The sequence below is a fragment of the Hemiscyllium ocellatum genome, chromosome 22 (genome assembly GCF_020745735.1).
Source record: "Hemiscyllium ocellatum isolate sHemOce1 chromosome 22, sHemOce1.pat.X.cur, whole genome shotgun sequence".
Lineage (NCBI taxonomy): Eukaryota > Metazoa > Chordata > Chondrichthyes > Orectolobiformes > Hemiscylliidae > Hemiscyllium > Hemiscyllium ocellatum.
The window spans coordinates 36,815,241-36,833,955 of NC_083422.1; the positions used below are offsets into that span (position 1 = coordinate 36,815,241).

At 41.0% G+C, this 18,715-nt stretch overlaps 1 protein-coding gene across 2 annotated transcripts in view; it reads right to left on the reverse strand.

Moving 5' to 3' along the window:
- Window positions 1–18,715, reverse strand: part of inpp5f (inositol polyphosphate-5-phosphatase F) — a 209,877-nt gene that overhangs the window by 136,403 nt on the left and 54,759 nt on the right. Inside the window, exon 1 of one of the 2 annotated variants that reach the window (XM_060842078.1) lies at window positions 13,646–13,656. The exons of the other annotated variant lie outside the window; for it this stretch is intronic. The gene's annotated coding sequence lies outside the window, so the exon portion shown is untranslated. Of the gene's footprint in view, window positions 1–13,645; window positions 13,657–18,715 lie in introns of those variants that run through there. 2 annotated transcript variants of the gene reach the window in all.

Here is an 18,715-nt window from a genome sequence, read left to right on the forward strand (position 1 = left end):
TGTGAGTGTGAGTGTGAGTGTGAGAGTGTGTGTGTCCGTCCGTCCGAGCAACAGGAACAAATAAAGTTTGGGTACCATTTACCCGACATCAGTGACAACAATCATTTATATTCTCACGTTTCCAAATTGTTAGTCATGTATTGGTGGAGGAAGAAACAAAGATCACAAAGCCAAATTTACAACAATTTTAGATTGGCTATTTGTCGGCATATTAGGAGAACACAGTCAGAAAAAGAACATTAAATTGGTTGGCCCAGATTGTCTTTCACGGAGAAGCTCTCAATTCAGATTGCTTCAGGATTTTGGAGAAAATCCCTTGTGTAAATTATCCTGTGGAGGCAAGCAAGCTGACAGCGAGAGAATTAACCAACTGTCCTTCCACAAGTTCCAAGGACACTTCCAGATTACAGGATGTTATAATGGCCCGCAGCAGCAGTACTCATTTCTGCAGTCCTTGAGGCATGACAATTGCTGTCTCTGATTTTTCAAGGAAAAATTATGAATCAGACAATACAAAACACATTCATTTCCCTGAACCATTTGAACTCAAATACTAGTGAGTGCCAGGCAACAGAATGGATTCAATATTTAACCACAACAAATGCAGTGGTGACATATTCACCAGCAGCATTATTTTTCCTGGTAGGGTTGTGGTCATCCTTAACTAAGTTTCAAACAGCAATGCTTCTAAACTTAGCTGCCAAATTAACATTGATTATACACTACATCCTGGTTATCCACACACTATTAGGGGCACAAGCATTTATTTCAATGCAACAGGCCAAACAGGAACACAGATGAGCTCAGGGCATGGTTAGGAACATGAGACTCGGCTATCATAATTACAGAAACATTGCTCAGGGATGGGCAGGACTGGCAGCTTAATGTTCCAGGATACAAATGCTACAGGAAGGACAGAAAGGGAGGCAGGAGAGGAGGGGGGAGTGGTGTTTTTGACGAGGGATAGCATTACAACTGTACTGAGGGAGGATATTTCCGGAAATACATCCACGGACGTTATTTGGATTGAACGAAGAAATAAGAAAGGAATGATCACCTTGTTGAGATTGTATTATAGACCCCCTAATAGTCAGAGGGAAATTGAGAAACAGATTTGTCAGGAGATCTCAGTTAGCCGTAAGAATAATAGGGTGGTTATGGTAGAGAATTTTAACTTTCCAAACATAGACTGGGACAGCCATAGTATCAAGGGTTTAGAGGGAGAGGAATTTTTTCAGTGTGTACAAGCACGTTTTCTGATTCAATAGGTGGATGTTCCGACTAGAGAAGGTGCAAAACGTGACCTACTCTTGGGAAATAAGGCAGGGCAGGTGACGGAGGTGTCAGTGGGGGAGTACTTTGGGGCCAGCGACCATAATTCTATTAGTCTTGAAATAGTGATGGAAAAGGATAGACCAGATCTAAAAGTTGAAATTCTAAATTGGAGAAAGGCCAATTTTGATGGTATTAGGCAAGAACTTTCAAAAGCTGATTTGGGGCAGATGTTCGCAGGTAAAGAGACAGCTGGAAAATGGGAAGCCTTCAGAAATGAGATAACGTGAATCCAGAGACAGTAAATTCCTGTTTGGTTGAAAAGGAAAGGCTGGAACGTGTAGGGACTGCTGGATGACGAGAGAAATTCAGAGTTTGGTCAAGAAAAAGGAGGAAGCATATGTCAGGCATAGACAGGATAGATCAAGTGAATCCTTAGAAGAGTACTAAGGCACTAAGAGTATATTTAAGAGGAAAATCAGGAGGGCAAAAAGGGGACATGAGATAGCTTTGGATTCTCCTTAACTCTATTTGCCAAAGAATTTTTACAAATACATTAGGGACAAAAGGGTGACCAGGGAGAGAATAGAACCGCAGAAAACATAACAAAAGCGTGTGGAGTCACAGGAGATGGGGGAGATACTAAACGAGTATTTACCATGGAAAAAGATATGGAAGATATACAATGTGGGGAAATAAATGATGAAGTCTTGAAACATGTCTCTATTACAGAGGAGGAAGTGCTGGATAATTTGAAATGAGTAAAGGTGGATAAATCCCCAGGACCTGATCAGGTGTACCCTAGAACTCTGTGGGAAGCTAGGGAAGTGATTGCCAGGCCTCTTGCTGAGATATTTGTATCATCGATAGTCACAGGTGAGGTGACGGAAGACTGGAGGTTGACTAACGTGGTGCCACTGTTTAAGAAGGGTGGTAAGGACACGCCAGGGAACTAGAGACCAGTGAACCTGACGCCGATAGTAGCTAAGTTGCTGGAGGGAATCCTGAGGGACATGATGTACATCTATTTGGAAAGGCAGGGACAGATTAGAAACAAACAGTCAATATGGCTTCGGGAGTGGGAAATCATGCCTCTCAAGTTTGATTGAGATTTTTAAAGAAGTAACAAAGAGGATTGATGAGGACAGAGTGGTAGATATTATCTATATATCTTAATTTAGTAAGGCATTCAACAAGGTTCCTCATGGGAGACTGGTTGACAAGGAATACAGGGAGAACTAGCCATTTTGATATAGAACTGACTCAAAAAGGTAGAAGACAGAGAGCTGTTTTTCAGACTGGAGGCCTGTGATCAGTGGAGTGCCAGAAGGATCAGTGCTGGGTCCACTACTTTTCATTTATATAAATGGTTTGGATGTAAGCATAAGAGGTATCATTAGTAAGTTTGCAGATAATACCAAAACTGGAGACGTAGTGAATAGCGAAGATAATTACCTCAGACTACGAGATCTTGATCAGATGGGCAATGGGCTGAGTGGCAGATGGAGTTTAGATAAATGCGAGGTGCTGCATTTTGGGAAAGCAAATCTCAACACGACTTATACACTTAATGGTCAAGTCCTAGGGAGTGTTGCTGAACAAAAAGACCTTGGACTGCAGGTTCATAGCTCCTTGAAAAGAGAATTACAGGTAGATAGGATAGTAAAGGCAGCATTTGGTATGCTTTCCTTTATTGGTCAGAGTATTGAGCACAGCAGTTGGGAGGTCATATTGCGGCTGTACAGGACATCAGTTAGGCCACTGTTGGAATATTGCATGCAATTCTGGTCTCCTTCCTATCGGAAAGATGTTGTGAAACTTGAAAGGATTCAGAAAAGATTTACAAGGATGTTGCCAGGGTTGGAGGATTTGAGCTATAGGGAGAGACTGAATAGGCTGGGGCTGTTTTTTAGATTAGATTACTTACAGTGTGGAAACAGGCCCTTCGGCCCAACAAGTCCACACCGACCCGCCGAAGCGCAAACCACCCATATCCCTTCATTTGCCCCTTACCTAACACTACGGGCAATTTAGCATAGCCAATTCACCTGACCCACACATCTTTGGACTGTGGGAGGAAACCCACGCAGACACGGGGAGAACGTGCAAACTCCACACAGTCAGTCGCCTGAGTCGGGAATTGAACCCGGGTCTCAGGTGCTGAGAGACAGCAGTGCTAACCACTGTGCCACCGCCCTGGAGCAGAGGCTGAGGGGTGTAAGGAATCTAATTTAATCTAATCTTAGAGGTTTATAAAATCATGAGGGACGTGGATAAGATAAACAGACAAAGTCTTTTCCCTGGGATAGGAATGCCCAGAAGTGGAGGGCATATGTTCAGGGTGATAGGGTAAAGATATAAAAGAGACCTAACGATGGTAGATGGCACACAATGCTGTTAGAGTGAAGTGGTGATATGGTGAAGTAGGGTGAGGCTGCTTCATCCTGCATGGCGTTCATTTTGATGGTGAAGGCACTGCGTACTACTTGGAAAGTGACCACAATCCCCCATCATTAGTGACTGTATCTTGTACAAAGTGGATAGGCTCTCGGGAGTCAGGAGGCAAGTTGGTCATGACAAAATACCCAACTTCAGAGCTGCTTTTGTAGTCTCAGCATTTATATGGCGAACCCAGATCAGTCTCTGATCAATTGTAATCTCCAGGATGTTGATAATAAGGGATTTACTGGTCGAAATGCCACTGACTGTCAAAGGGAAATGGCCAGATTTTCTCCTTTCATCGATGGTCACTTATTGACACTTGTGTTGCCACTTCAGTCCCAACTTGGACATTATCGTGGTACGTATGGATTCAGACCGTTCAGCATCTGGAGGTATCAGAAATGGCAGTGAACACTGCAATTATTAGCAAACATCCTCACCCTCAAACTTGATGGAGGGAGGGTCGTTGAAGCAGCAGCTGAGGACAGCATAGTAACCCAATATATATTTCAAGTTAACAGCTTTTTTGAGAAAGTCATTGCTCATAAGTTAAAGTTGCGACATTCCTACTTTCTAGGAATTCAATCTCAATAGAATGGCAACAACTCTTTGCTGACACAAGTGTGAAAATTCAAGTGTCCATTGCTCAATAACCTTGGCTTACTATGTTCAAGGTGCTGAATTGCTTTGCGTTTCATCTGAGAACTTTAAGATTTGAACAATAAACTTCACTGTGACATTCTATAGCAGTCTTACGGGTTGCTGGGAGACCTACTGGAGCTAACTGATTATGCCTCAAGGAGAAAAGATAACCTTGAAGGTGAAATGGAGACAAGTGAACCACGAGCTGTTTCATCCATTAATATATTTTACTATCCTTCAATCTAATGAAGCTCAATAATCACTGAATTGAATAATTTCTACTTGCATTAAAACTGGTCTGTAATGTATTAATCACATTTCAACAATTGCTCTTCTAATCCACATTATAACATGTAAAATATTGAACACTAGATGAGACTAGCAAATAGATATGAAAAGGTAACATTTATCTGGTGCCTTACACTAGCTTGTCAAGCAGCATTTCACAGAAAACAATGCACTTCTTATGTGAGCACATATCCCACACAAAGCAACATGAAACAGCCAAGGCACAAAAGAACCAGCCCAGCTCAGATACAACACAGACATGGATATTCATAGACAGCTACGGATGCTTGTTGGCAAAGCATTTGAATCGGTATGAAACTCCAGCTAAAATAAAAAACTATACGCTAGCATAAAGACCAGAGGAGAAAACAATGCAGAGAAAGCAGACCCAAGGAGAGAGCCTCTGTCTGCCTCTGTCTCTAAACTACAAGCAAAGACCACCTGCCCAAACTTTTGCATTACTTCCCAACAAATGCAAACAGTAGTTTACATTTTCCCAATAACCTCTGGAGTTGGTGGATGTGTGCACCCAATTGTCAACATTAGTTCCTGATCTGGTATGGATTTCTCCTTTTCTCACCAAACTGGAGTTCTCGATGTCTGCTCTCATTTCCCCTAAAACCTGTTGAAATTTCCAAACCACAAAAACAAACAAGATTGCATATTTTTTAAAAATATTCAATGATCTGTGGTATTGCACATTATTTCAACCCAAACACGCTGGTGGCAATCCCTTCCCCTTCAAATCATGTTTGTTCCCATTCAGGAGTCCATTGCTGCTGTCACACACTTCTGCTTTCACTAACTTATTCTCCCCCCCTACCTCCCACCCCACCAACCACAGCTTTGTAAATCACTTTGTTCATTCCCTGATGTGCACTTTCTGGGTTTTTGCTCGTATACCCTTCTGCTCATTTCCTCTCTGGCCCATTTTCTTCATCCTTACTTGAAGCTTGACCAGTGTCCCGTTCCTTTACCTCACATCATTGGTCATTTGCTTTTCCCCCTTCCCTTAGCTCTAGCCTTGTAATCAGACGAGTTCTCATACTGTATTTGGGAAGGCATGTTCTCTTGGGGATATATTTCACGAGACATGCAAATATTTGTAAAATGAAGAACTAGTGAGACATTAAAGAGTTAACTTGCTCTGCTGACCTGCAAGAAATTGAATGCCCCAGGGGGCAGGGTGGGATCTCTCCATTCTGCAGGTAGAATATTAGTGAGTTTACATTGTCGTCCCTTCCCATTCAGAGCCATTTGCATCATCACCATCTATTCAGAATCAAATTAGAACATTGCAGCTAAAATTCAGGCTGCACCCTATAGTGAGGGAAAAAAACTACTTGCAACAGATTTGACCATTAAAGGGATGATTAACATTACAGTTTCTGGAGATGATCAGGTTACTGCAAAGTATCTTGAGTGGCATGTGACTGAGGGAGTGGCTGGGGGTTATCTTGTCAGCATTACTGATTGCTATGTAAAGATTTTGGATAAAGAAAGGACTGTTTTCTTTGTTCAGATCTCTTGACAGGCTTCACAAGTGTGGCAAAGAGTGTTAAGAGTTTCCCGAAAGTTTGCGCTGTATTTGCTTAATAAAATTTGGTTGTTCACAGAAGACATTGCAGTTGCATTAAGTGTGTAAGAATCTCAAGAAAAAGAACTTAAGACAAGAAAGCGTTAGGGCAGCCTGTCAAACACTGGACAAGAGGAGCTGCAAGACTGACCTCTGCCTTTGAGGGACATGCTCAGTATGAAGTGCTGCCTCCCTCACCCATCCTGCTGTAGTGTGTTTAGCCAGTGGTATGGTTAATTGTAGGTCAGTTACTGTTTCTCATTACTGGCTGCTGCTACCTCGTCAAACCTGTAAGAACTGTAGTTTCAGGCAACGAGAGAATGGACAAAGCGTGCATTATACTGAGAGTGTCTAGGCCTAATGAGAACCAGCATAATGCAAAGAAGAATTTGTTTTTATAAATTCAGGAAGATCAAGGCCAGAATACAAGTAGCATTGTGGAATACACGTAGCATTGTGGAATACACAATATGAAAGAACAGCAATCATTACAGTTTAGGGTAAACTGTACTTTAACTGCCTGAACTGGAGTTACTTTGGCATACAAGTGTCAGGTAGAAAAGAGTAAAAGGGAGACACATCTGACAAGCCACTATACCATGCAGCAGGTTAATATCGTCCAGTCTTAGAGTGTTAAGTGGATTGTGACCACTAACATTCACTTGATGCGCGATACGTACTAGCCGCTGGTATTTTGTGCGCCGACATCATCTTCATTGAGTTGTGCAAAGTGGCTCAAAACAACAACCTGAAGATGAACCTGTCAAATTAAATTGAGGCTAGTTGGACATGAGGTTAGGAGCTCAGAGTGAGCAAACAAATGAATGTCTACAATTCCATATAGACCATGTTCAGCAAACCCCATTCACCTTAGATAAACAAGTCTGAAGCTTGGAGTTATAACCCTGCCGGGACTGTAGGCTTTTTACAGGGTAGGTAGCCTTTGGCTGAACAGATAACAATGATGGTTTCATGGACCCTGGCTGAATAGCATTCTTCCTGGTAGCATCACCAAGTAGATGACAGTGCAAGACTAAATCTGTTGAGGGGGGTTCCATCTGCTCTCAAGTCCAGAGACACCAAATTTAAAACCATATTTAGTGTATTACTTTAGAATATCTTTCTAGGTGCTAAAACTGTTTAGACCTGTACTGCATTGATACTGCACTGTTACCGACAATGTGAATGCAATTTATTCACAAATTTTAAATTGAGACAGTCTTGTTTGCCATGTATCACTAACAACTATGCAGTTTAAACAGGTCTTCTTCAAACTTAGCATTTCTCCATTCTGTTGCTGCATATGTTGAGTCTACTTCCCAATGATTATTGGTAAACTTGGTGAATGTTTCAGCTTATTTTGAGATAAAGACTTGTAAAAACCTTTGGGGCGAGTGATCTGGATATTTCCTTTTCATTGAATCCCTACAGTGTAGAAGTGGGCCATTTGGCCCATCGAGTCCACAGTGACCCTCCAAAGAACATCTCACCCAGACCCACTTTATCCTGCATTCCCCATGGTTAAATCTACCTAACCTGCATGAGTTTGGACTGTGGGAGGAAACAGGAGCACCCAGAGGAAACCCACACAGCCATGGGAAGAATGTGCAAACTCCACGCAGGTATCGCCTGAGGCTGAGTCGAAGATGGATCCCTATACTGTGAGGCAGCAGTGCTAACCACTGAGCCACTGTGCTGCTCCTGCTTTCTCCTCCACAGGATCCAGGCAAATACCATTTGCTGCCAGTGCATGACTTACTGTGTCTCTAATTTCTGCAGTGCAAGGAACCAGACAATTCACAACAGTTGTGACTCACCAGCAGGTCAAAGTTACAGACTACTGCTCTAATTGTTCCTTGCTTTTATTTTTAATAGACAGTTTATATAGACTTTTACAGCTCTGGAGATTTACTCTTTCAGCTACACACATCTGGGACTCTTTCACATGGAGCCTTCAAATGGATCCTCCCAAGCTGACAGTGCGAGTGGTCAAATGACTGTCATATCATACAACTGCAAATACATTTCTCCAAACAGAATCAAAACAACTCAATTTAATAACAATAGCACACACAGGCACTTTGCATAAATAATTTTATCAGACGAGCATCAATTTAACCACGTTTTTGCATAAAATTGCATCTCTTATACCTGACCCAACCAAGATACGGCTGTATAGTAGAATAAGGAAATGGCATGGGAGAACACCCTATTTGGAATGTGTTGACTGAACAATTGCTAAAGTATTATCAATGATTTCCATAAAATACTGATTGAAGGAAATCCAATACGATCAGGATATTGTCAGCATCCAGGAGCTCTTCCATTGCGCTACAAGTTCTGCCAACAGCACATTTAACATTTTGTCAGAGTTTCATGACAGGATCTATGACTCAACATGACTATAGCCTGTCAGGAATTTTACTGCTCAAATCAACACAGGATCACTCAAAATAATTCAGTTGAGGGGAAAAAAATTAAAACCATGTGTCCAATTCATGGCAAAACACGTCAGAACAACATTGATGACCATGAGGAAAGCTGTGACTGAGATTTTTCCCCATAAGCCTGACCAAATGCCAGAGGGGGGAAAAAAGGGCAGAAGGCTGGGCATAGGATGGCAAGACAAGAAATCTTTCAATTTGAAAAAGTCGTGAAAGGAGATTACATTTATGTACAAGCTAACACCATTCGAAAAATGCGTGATTCCTATACCGTGGAGTCAGGTTAACAGTTATTACAATGGAATGATATTTAAGATGAGATGGATATATCCCCCTAGAGGTTGGGGAGGGCAAAGAGAAAATTTTCCTCAATGCAAATCACTTGGCACTCATACTATTATCTACACAGTAACTGTTCAGCACAAAAGAATCCCTTTCAAACATTTTTTTCTACACTAAAGAACAGAAATTGTAAGTCATATTGTGGCTCTACTGGAAATGAGTTAGGCCACTGTTGGAATATTGTGTGCAATTCTGGTCTCCTTCCTATCAGAAGGATGTTGTGAAACTTCAAAGGATGTCGCCAGGGTTGGACGATTTGAGCTATAGAGAGAGGCTGAATAGGTTGGGGCTGTTTTCCCTGGAGCATCAGAGGCTGAGGGGTGACTTTATAGAGCTTTATAAATTCACGAGGAGCATGGATAGGATAAATAGACAAAGTCTTTTCCCTGGGGTGGGGAGAGTCCAGAACCAGAAGGCATAGATAGGGTAAGAGGGAAAATAAATATAAAAGAGACCAAAGGGGCAATTTTTTCTTTTACACAGAGGGTAATACGTGATTGGAAATGGAGAATGCTGGTATAATTACAACATTTGAAAGGCATCTTGACGGGTTTATAAATATGAAGGGTTTGGAGGGATACGGGCCAGGTGTTGGCAGGTGGGACTAGATTGCGTTGGGATATCTGGTCCGCATGGACAAGTTGACCCAAGGGTCTGTTTCCGTGCTGTATACCTGGACTCTATACTGCAGTAATAGCAAACAAATTAACCATGTGTTACTAATAATGGAAAACCATGTACACTATATTTTTTAGCTTGAGAACATACATTTGACAAATTGAACAATAAAAAGCTACAAACTACACCAATGAGGCAACTACCTCGGTCTGTATTCTCTTCATTAAGAAAATGAATTGACGGCAGATTACGTGTGTTAAGTCTGTATTATGAAAAAGATAATAAGGTTGATACAACTATGGGACATAGGAGAAAGGACCTCACCAGCAAGATTACAAGACCACAGCTAAACAAAATGTTAATTTATCCATGTGCAGGTCTGCAGATTAAATCAATATGCTGCCATTGGTTAGCAATATCAATTGCAATGTTTAATTTTGACAAGCAAAATTTCTGATCAAGTTAGTAGAAATTCATAGCATGCAACCATTAACACGAGTCATTCCCAAATTCAAGTAAAACTACAAATAAGTATTACAGCTGCATTATTTTACAGTATTAGGATCAATATTATGGCCCCATAGACTATTGACTGATCTTTATTCAAACCACTTAACGATATTCTTTTACAGCAGTATGATTTTACCATACAATAACCCAATATGAAATATTTTGATCATATCAAAATTGACAAGAGCAGATAAAACTGGCATCTGTCTCTCAAAATTGAGGATTACAACCAGGCAAGTAGATGCAGATTATTCACACAAACATAGAAGCTGCTGGAAAAGCTCAGCAGGTCTGGCAGAATCTGAAGTGCAAGCAGAGCTAACATTTCAGGCTCAGTGACCCTTCCTCAGAACTCAGCATATTATTGCCAAACAATCTTCAACCTCAACTTTATAATGAGAGGTGCTGCTAGGATTGCTGGAGATTTCTGCATTACCCACACAAAAAAATTACAATGTCCTCACTTCCTTGATATTTGTGTTCCTAACACAACAGGAGGAGAATCAGAGGTTCAACACTTCCTCTACAGCCACTAAACTTAAGGAATGGATTCTTTATTAAAAACTATTACAAGCAGAGGGCTGTGGAGAGGGAGACTAGAAATGGTGGGAAGAATGGACAAGGCTTTATGTCACTCATGAAATGGGTTATGATTTCGGTAGAAGTCAAGAAACATTTTAACTCTTTAGTATCCAAAAACCTAGGTGTTAACTCGAAGAATTGGTACACTGTTTAAAACAAACGTTTACCACACTAAAGGCAAGGTACATGAACACTAATAACCATATTCTCAGTTACTTAGACTGAATTTCTATGTAATGGAGTAACCTGAATTTTCTCTTGCACTTAAATGTAACCTTACACTTCCAATTACTCATACCTCAAATTGGAACATTTAAGCATTATCCAAATATTGCTTCGAAGAACTGAGAGGGTTGATATATCTTAGGTCTTCCACTTTCTATTCCATGGTTGTCATCTTACTCTTCAAGACAAGTCATAGTGTCATAGGGATGTACAGCACGGTCCAACTCGTTCATGCCGACCAGATACCCTCCCCTGATGTAGTCCTATTTGCCAGCACTTGACCCAGATCCCTCTGAACCTTGCTATTCATTTACAGTTCTGAAGCATCATAAGATTCGAAATGTTAACTGTTTCTCGCTCCACAGATGCTGCCAGACCTGCTGTGTTTCTCCAGCACTCTATTTCAGCTGCTGCTTGTGTTATCAACCTTGGATCAGAAATCTCCTAATCCAACAGCTCGCTCGAGTCTTGCAAACAGGAAGCCCCTCTGTTAGCTTGGGCTTGCCAAAGGTGTTTGAAACCCTTGCTCAGAATTTCAAACCTTGTCAAATTCTTAAACTGGACCTTCCCTGCACCCAGCCTATTCCAAACTGAAAATCACTTGAAAACCACCATCCCCAGAAGGGTTTGAGGAAGGGTCACAGACCTGAAACGTTAACTGATTTTTCTCCACAGAAGCTATTCCAAAGCTCTTCCAGCATTTCTGGTTTTGCTCCCCACTGTTACACTTTAATGGATTTCAAGTCTCACTTAATCATCGGCAATCGATCTGGCTGAGACAGTTTCAGATTCAAATTCACTCTCACTACATACCTTACAGTTATAAAAGTCAGGTGCCTTTAAACCACTCATTGCTTTGAAAAGGATCCTTCGAAACACAAATAGAATCCTTGCATTGTTGGAGGCAGCCATTTGGCCCATCAAGCGCACACCTACCCTCCAAAGAGCATCCCACCCAGACCCAACCCACCCACCTTGTCCCTGTAAACCGACATTTCCCACAGCTAACCCATCTAGCTTGCACGTCCCTGGACACAACAAACAATTTAAAAAATAATCACTGACAGCGGTGGGAGGGCTTTTGCCCGAAATGTTGATTTCACTGCTCGTTGGATGCTGCCTGAACTGCTGTGCTCTTCCAGCACCACTGATCCAGAATCTGGTTTCCAGCATTGCAGTCATTGTTTTTACCACAACAAACAATTTAGCCTGGTCAATCCACTTAAGCTGTATATTTTTCGATGTGGGAGGAAACCAGAGTGCCCAGAAGAAACCCAGACAGACAAGGAGAATGCGCAAACTCAACATAGTCACCAGAGGGTAGAATTGAACTTGGGTCCCTGGCGCTGTGAGGCAGCAGTGCTAACCACTGTACCACCTAACTTTAGCAAATTACTACATCCCAACTCTCAAAAACCATCTTTAAGGCTGAGATAATTAGCCAGCTGAACTGAATATTTTACTTGCAATGAGAACCAAAGACGACAAATTAGCCCTGTAATATTCTTCAAACAAAGGTTTAACTTCCTTCCAATACAGAACAGGATTTACACAGACGTGGTTTACTGCTCCTGCAAATTTCCCCAGTGACAGTGGCAACATTGGAGAAAGATGAATTTCAGAGCCAAGGTTATTGCTACAAGAGTAAGCACATATTGATTAAATAAATCAGCTAGTTAATGATATTGAGCTAAAAGGGTCATAGAAATTAAAACATGCACTTTTATAAGGCAGCACTGGGAAGGGTTGCTGGTGAGGTCTTGCAATGACATGGTAATAACATCATCTGTTCAGCAAAGCTATTAAGGGACATGAGCCAAAAGGAAGGCTCATGTAAAGTTCGACCACCAATCAGCCATGATCTCAATGAAGGGTGGATTAGCCTCAAGGGGCTGAAAGGCCTCCTTTTGTTACTATGTTCCTAAAATCTGCACATCCAAGTTTCAACTTCATGTCTGCTATGCATTTGAGTTGAAGAGAAGATTTTGAACAACTGAGTTAGCTACTGAGGACATTACCGCATGTGGTCTCTGATTTTAAAGGATAAAGGAAGGGATTAAAAATACTGAGTATTGGATGATGTGCAGCAATTGGAATTTACAGAAATCTCACCAAATAAGAGACTAAAAATGAGAAGTTGGGTGAAAGTTTCCACACATTACTCAATTCTGTGGTTTAAAACTGAAACCAAATTCAAAGGCATTTAAAACATCCAATCACGATAAAACAAAGTTTACTACAAGGACTTGTATTTTAACAGCAAAAACAAAAATGCTTCAAAACAGCTAGCTATAGCAAGATGTGGAATAAGTCATCAGATGAAGCCACAGTCTAACTAGGTTAATGAGAGGTAAATACACGTGAAGCAAAAATTTGGGGGAAGAATAATTATTCAAGATGGTGGAGCTGAAGCTACCTAAAGGCCAGTAGCCAAATCAAATAACCTCATCTACTTGCAAAAGATAGTGCACTTCAAGATTATACAAATAATCCGCGAACAATCAAGAGCTACCGTAAAGCATAGAAAGCTGCCTGAATCGTTTTGTTTATGGAAATTATAGCACAAAATAAAACAAAGCCATTCCACTCATTATAGTTGTGCAAGTTTTTCCACTTAGTTCCACCCTTACACACCTCTCCGAAAGCCAAGCAGATGATTTTTTTTCTCCTTTAATTAAGTCTGCTATTCCCAGCAGAAAATTACCAATGCAGTGCTCTCTTCACCATTTTGGACATCTGTACTTCACATCACCACTTGCTGTGTAGAAAGAAACTTTTTCCATCGGTTCTTTCGCCAATCAATTTCAAATCGTTGTCCTCTGGTCAGCAAGCTGCCTTGGGACTAACTGACTATCAAATTGTGCCTTAACCCTTTCCCTCAAAGGAGAGGAGGCCCAGTTTCTCCAGTCTCCCTAAATAAATGAATTCCCCTAATGCCTGGGGACAATCTTGTAGAGTTCATTGCCAACCTCTTCCAACATGTCAAGATCCTTCCCAAAAGATGTTGGACTGAATCCAACAGTCCAGCTGAGCCCTACACTGATTTACAAATGGTTACTCATTTGCCTTTCTACACACTGTGTCACTATTTATATAGTTATGGATCCCATCTGCTTTAAGTATGTAAACAAAGCAGTCTTTTCAGGTTATCCTGATGTCTGTAAGATCTGCCTATATGGGAGGCCCCATTCTCTTTAATATTGCACCATAACTTGCATCTGCTCAATATTCCAGCCCGAACATCAATTAATATGAACTGCAGAACTACTTGGACATCGCCAGAGGTTGAGGTTTCTGCTGACAGATGGGGAATGCAGCCATTTAACTGCTTAATTTAGAACATTCAAGGGAATTCTTTGAACTTGAGCAGGTGCTCTTCACAGCTGATCTCACACTTGCCAAAGGCAGGCATACAGACATCCAGAAAATAAATTATCCCACTTGATTTTAAACAGCAGACAAGGGAATTGAAATTCTCCACATCAGCATGATTCTATTTTTTTTGAAACAGTCTCACCCATTAGTCCTTCCGATAATGGGTAGGAAAGCCCAGAGGCGCACAGTTTAAAAGTACCACACCCACATGATCTTCCATTGTCCAGATCAAAGTAACAATATTAACCAGTTGAAATGTATCTATGTTTGTTTTATTTTTTGAAACTCTCCAAATAAATTCTCAAAGGCAGTGCAGCCTTTTTTGGTAAAATGGTTTTATCGACTACAAGAAGAGTCTATTTTCTGCAACATCCAGTTTAATGCACTCCCAGATTACCTTTGCATTAGTGCAGGACAACATCAAGCATTTTAGCTGTAAAATCTGCAGCATGCCAATACTAGTTAATCTCCTTTAGCTTCCCTACATTAAAGACAGTACAATGTTGCATTTTATGATTTTCTTTTGCTAACACATTTTGGACAAACTAGACACTGCATCACCTTGACATGAAAAACAGAATATCTTTAACAAACCCATGTTATTATCTGGGTCATAGCCATGTCAGGCCACACTGCAGCGGTGCACAGCTCAGTTAGTAAACCTCCGGTGCCACTTCCACAGGCAGTGAAATGCTGAGCCAGCGTCAAACTGACACTGGTTCAGTCTGGCAGGTCATACACATCTGAGCTGTGCCGTCACAAAGGTGCAATTCAATTGCTAGGAAAGATCTCTATGGTGAGCAAATCTTCTTAACCAACTCTCCCTGTCACTATCAAGATCAAAAATTGTTTGCCTAATCATCTCAGTTCTACAGTGGGAAATTAAGCTATCTTGTTAATTCGACATTAGCAACAGTTGTTAAAAATTTTTATATCCAAAAGTAGGCAGTTCTTCTCTACATCCTCAGCACACAGTTTGTCTTTTTCTTCCTGTACAACTGCACAGTGGATTGTCATTTTAATTCCCTCCACTTGTGGATAGCCGTTTGTTGTGGGACTTGAGAGGGGAAACTAGCAAGGAAATTCAAAATGCTCCCATTTTCCCAGCGCTCAGAGTGACACCGCTCACAGATGCATTTAATCTACAACTTTGCAATGTGAAGTGTCCAATTTCAGCATTGTAATATTTTAAATGTTTCCATTCATGTAAGTGCACCTGTCAACATAGCATTCACTGTATGGATTGTGGTCACTTGGATGACATGTTTGAGAACAATTAGTATTTATCCCATCAGGGTTTCACTGTCTAGAAAAGAATGAAAAAATAGAAACGTTGGGAAGAGGAAATGGACTTGGTGGATGTCTGAATATTTCTCCAGGATTTTTTGTGATAAAAACAAAGTTTAGAAATGCATATTTTCCTGGATTGTGCTGACTGTCTGCAGTGATAGTTTCATCGTTTTGCCCTATAACTTACATCATCTTCACCACTGGTACACTGGACGTTATTGGTCACTGCACGGAGTATTGGTATGCCATGTTGCGACTGTACAGGTCATTGGTTAGGCCACGTTTGGAATACCATGTTCAATTCTGGTGTCTCTGCTTTAGGAAAGATGCCATTAAATTTGACAGTGCTGAAAATATTTAAGGGTGTTGCCAGATTTGAATGGTTTGAACTAAAGGGAGAGGTGGAGGGGCTGGGGTTATTTTCCCTGGAGCTGCAGAGCATGAGGGGTGACCTTATATAGCTTTATAAAATCATGAGGGGCATGGATAGGGTAAAATAGACAAGGCCTTTCCCCTGGGGTAGGGGAGTCCAAAACAAGAGAGCATAGGTTTAAAGATGGGAGGGGAACTTAATCATGCAGATGGTGGCGCACGCATGAAACGAATTGTCAGAGGAAGTGGAAGAGGCTGGTACAATGAAAACTTTTAAAAGTATCTGGATGGGTTTAGAGGGATATGGGCCAAATGCTGGGAAATGGGACTAGATTATGTTAGGGTATCCTAGTTGGCATGGACGAGTTGAAGTGAAGGGTCTGTTTTGGTGCTGTACATCTCTAAGTGCTACCACACAATTGAGACACATTCCCACCACCAAATCAGCATAACTATTTTTTAAGAAAACTAACCACCAGTAACACACCAATGTAGGAACCTAGAAATTTACAATCAAAGCCTACTACAGGCAGTGCAAACCATCAAAAATGACAGTGGGGATCGTGAGGGCAGAAAAGGACTAAATCAAAATGGAGTTGAAGGGGGAAATAAAGCACTGTACACTCCAGTGCCCACCTTTCTAAAGTCATCAAATGCAGCGATGGACACTACATGCTCACTCTCAAAAGGACACCCAGAAAGAACAATCATTGCTGAAACCGGAGTCTGAAAAAAAAGTGATCGGTCTCTAGCTCTCTCAACAGAGCAATTCCAGCGAATAACAGCAGTTCAGAACATTTAAATTGAAACCAGACAAATTTGGGACAAAGTCAATGTTGCAATTCATTCTCTTGCTTTATTTATATTGTTATCATACCGAGTATGAATAAATCAGCTACTTCACACCACCACAGGTCTGCTCATTCTTTGACAATTTGGAAAGGAGGGAACAAGGCTGCTGATCCACAAGGTTAAGGAAGAAGCTTGGTTTCACCACCAAAACTATGCATTTAGAATGACATCATTTTAGGTCACTGCCTCCAAATCATTCAAAACAGGTCAAATCCAGGTTAGATTTTAATTCTGCTCTAAAACGCCAGTGTGAAATTCAAAACTCAAGACAGCTCTGTGCCCCAAGCAACAATTAAAGGAAATAGCCAGTTTGCGTCACAAGATACAAACCTGTTCATGTCACCCAGGATTCCCAAAAAAGGAACGTGCACATCCAGATGAATACAATTTCCAAAATTACTTAAACCTAACGATATCTAAAGAACTGCTTTCACTGAGGCATCACATTACAATTCTGGATGCCCTGCCCTCAAGTAACAAACAACCATCTCAAAGTTTACTTACTGTTAACTAGCCCATGAAAGATTCAAGTGCAAATTTGAACAGTACAACTGATCAATTTATTGCATTTATTCTAAAAACCTAATTTTGATTCAGTTCAAAGAATCAGTGGAAATCCAGAGTACCTTTCATTTTAGTCATTCTTGAAAAGTGGCCGTTGTGCGGCAAGCCAGTATATAAATACCCACCTAAAATAGAGCTGTTTGCTGAGCCATTTCTAAGAAAAGTTAAGTCATCAGAACTGGCGCTGGTCTGGAGCCACATGTAGACCAAACCACAGTTTATACATATAAACATAGCAATTAGGAGGCGGCGGTGACCATTTGGCCCCTTCAACTTGCTCTGGCATTCACTAACATCACAGTTGATCAGATTGCAGCCTCAACTCCACCTTTGAGAAAGCCTGACAGCAGATTTCTTACCCAAAAAGGCACTAGATGTATTTTTGTTTCAACAATAATTTGTTTGTTCTGCAAACACCAGTATTGATATCAGCTTTCTGTTAATTGGAAACATTCCAGCCTTATTTAACTCACTGCATTTAAAATGTCCAAATTGCTGTGGTGAGAATTATTCCAGATCATTTATCCAGGTCTCTGGACCATTTGCCTAGCAACTCAACCACTACGCCCCAATAAACTGCTAGATGATTGTCATGGTCATCTTCAGGTAAGAATGCTTTGTTCCAATTAGATTATTTCCGAATTTCTGTCATATCAAAGGAAAGGTGAAGAAAATACTTTCCCTATTAGTTGTAAAAATTGTTGCAATATTTGCCAGACAAGTTTGCATTTGTTAGCATTACACAAATGAAAAAGAAAATGCCTTGGCTTGCAATGAAAACAAGGTCAGTGTACAGTATTGATATATAACCCTAATCCCGACAGCAAGTTGCCATGTTGTCAACCACACTTCTAAGAGAGGTACAGCATGGAAGCAGACCCTTCAGTCCAACTCGTCCATGCCGACCAGATACCCTAACTTAATCTTGTCCCATTTGCCAGTACCTGGCCCATATCCCTCCAAACCCTTCCTATTCCAATACCCATCCAGATGCTTTTTAAAAATTGTTGTTCTATCAGACTCTCTCTCTCTCTCTACATCAAGGCAATGGAAGACCAACTTCTGGCTTTACTCTCTTCAAATTCAAGCTCTCTTTCCAAGGGTTTGAACACTATATCTACATTAGTCATAACCAGAAAATCATACAGCATAGGAACACACCCTTCAGCCCACCAAGCCAATGCTGACCAAACTACATTAATTCCATCTGCCTGCACTTGGAACATAAAACTTCACTGAACAGTAGGCTGTGTGCTCACCCAGATGCGTCTTAAATGTTGCGAGAAGACCTGCCTTTACTGCCCCCTCAGTCAGCATATTC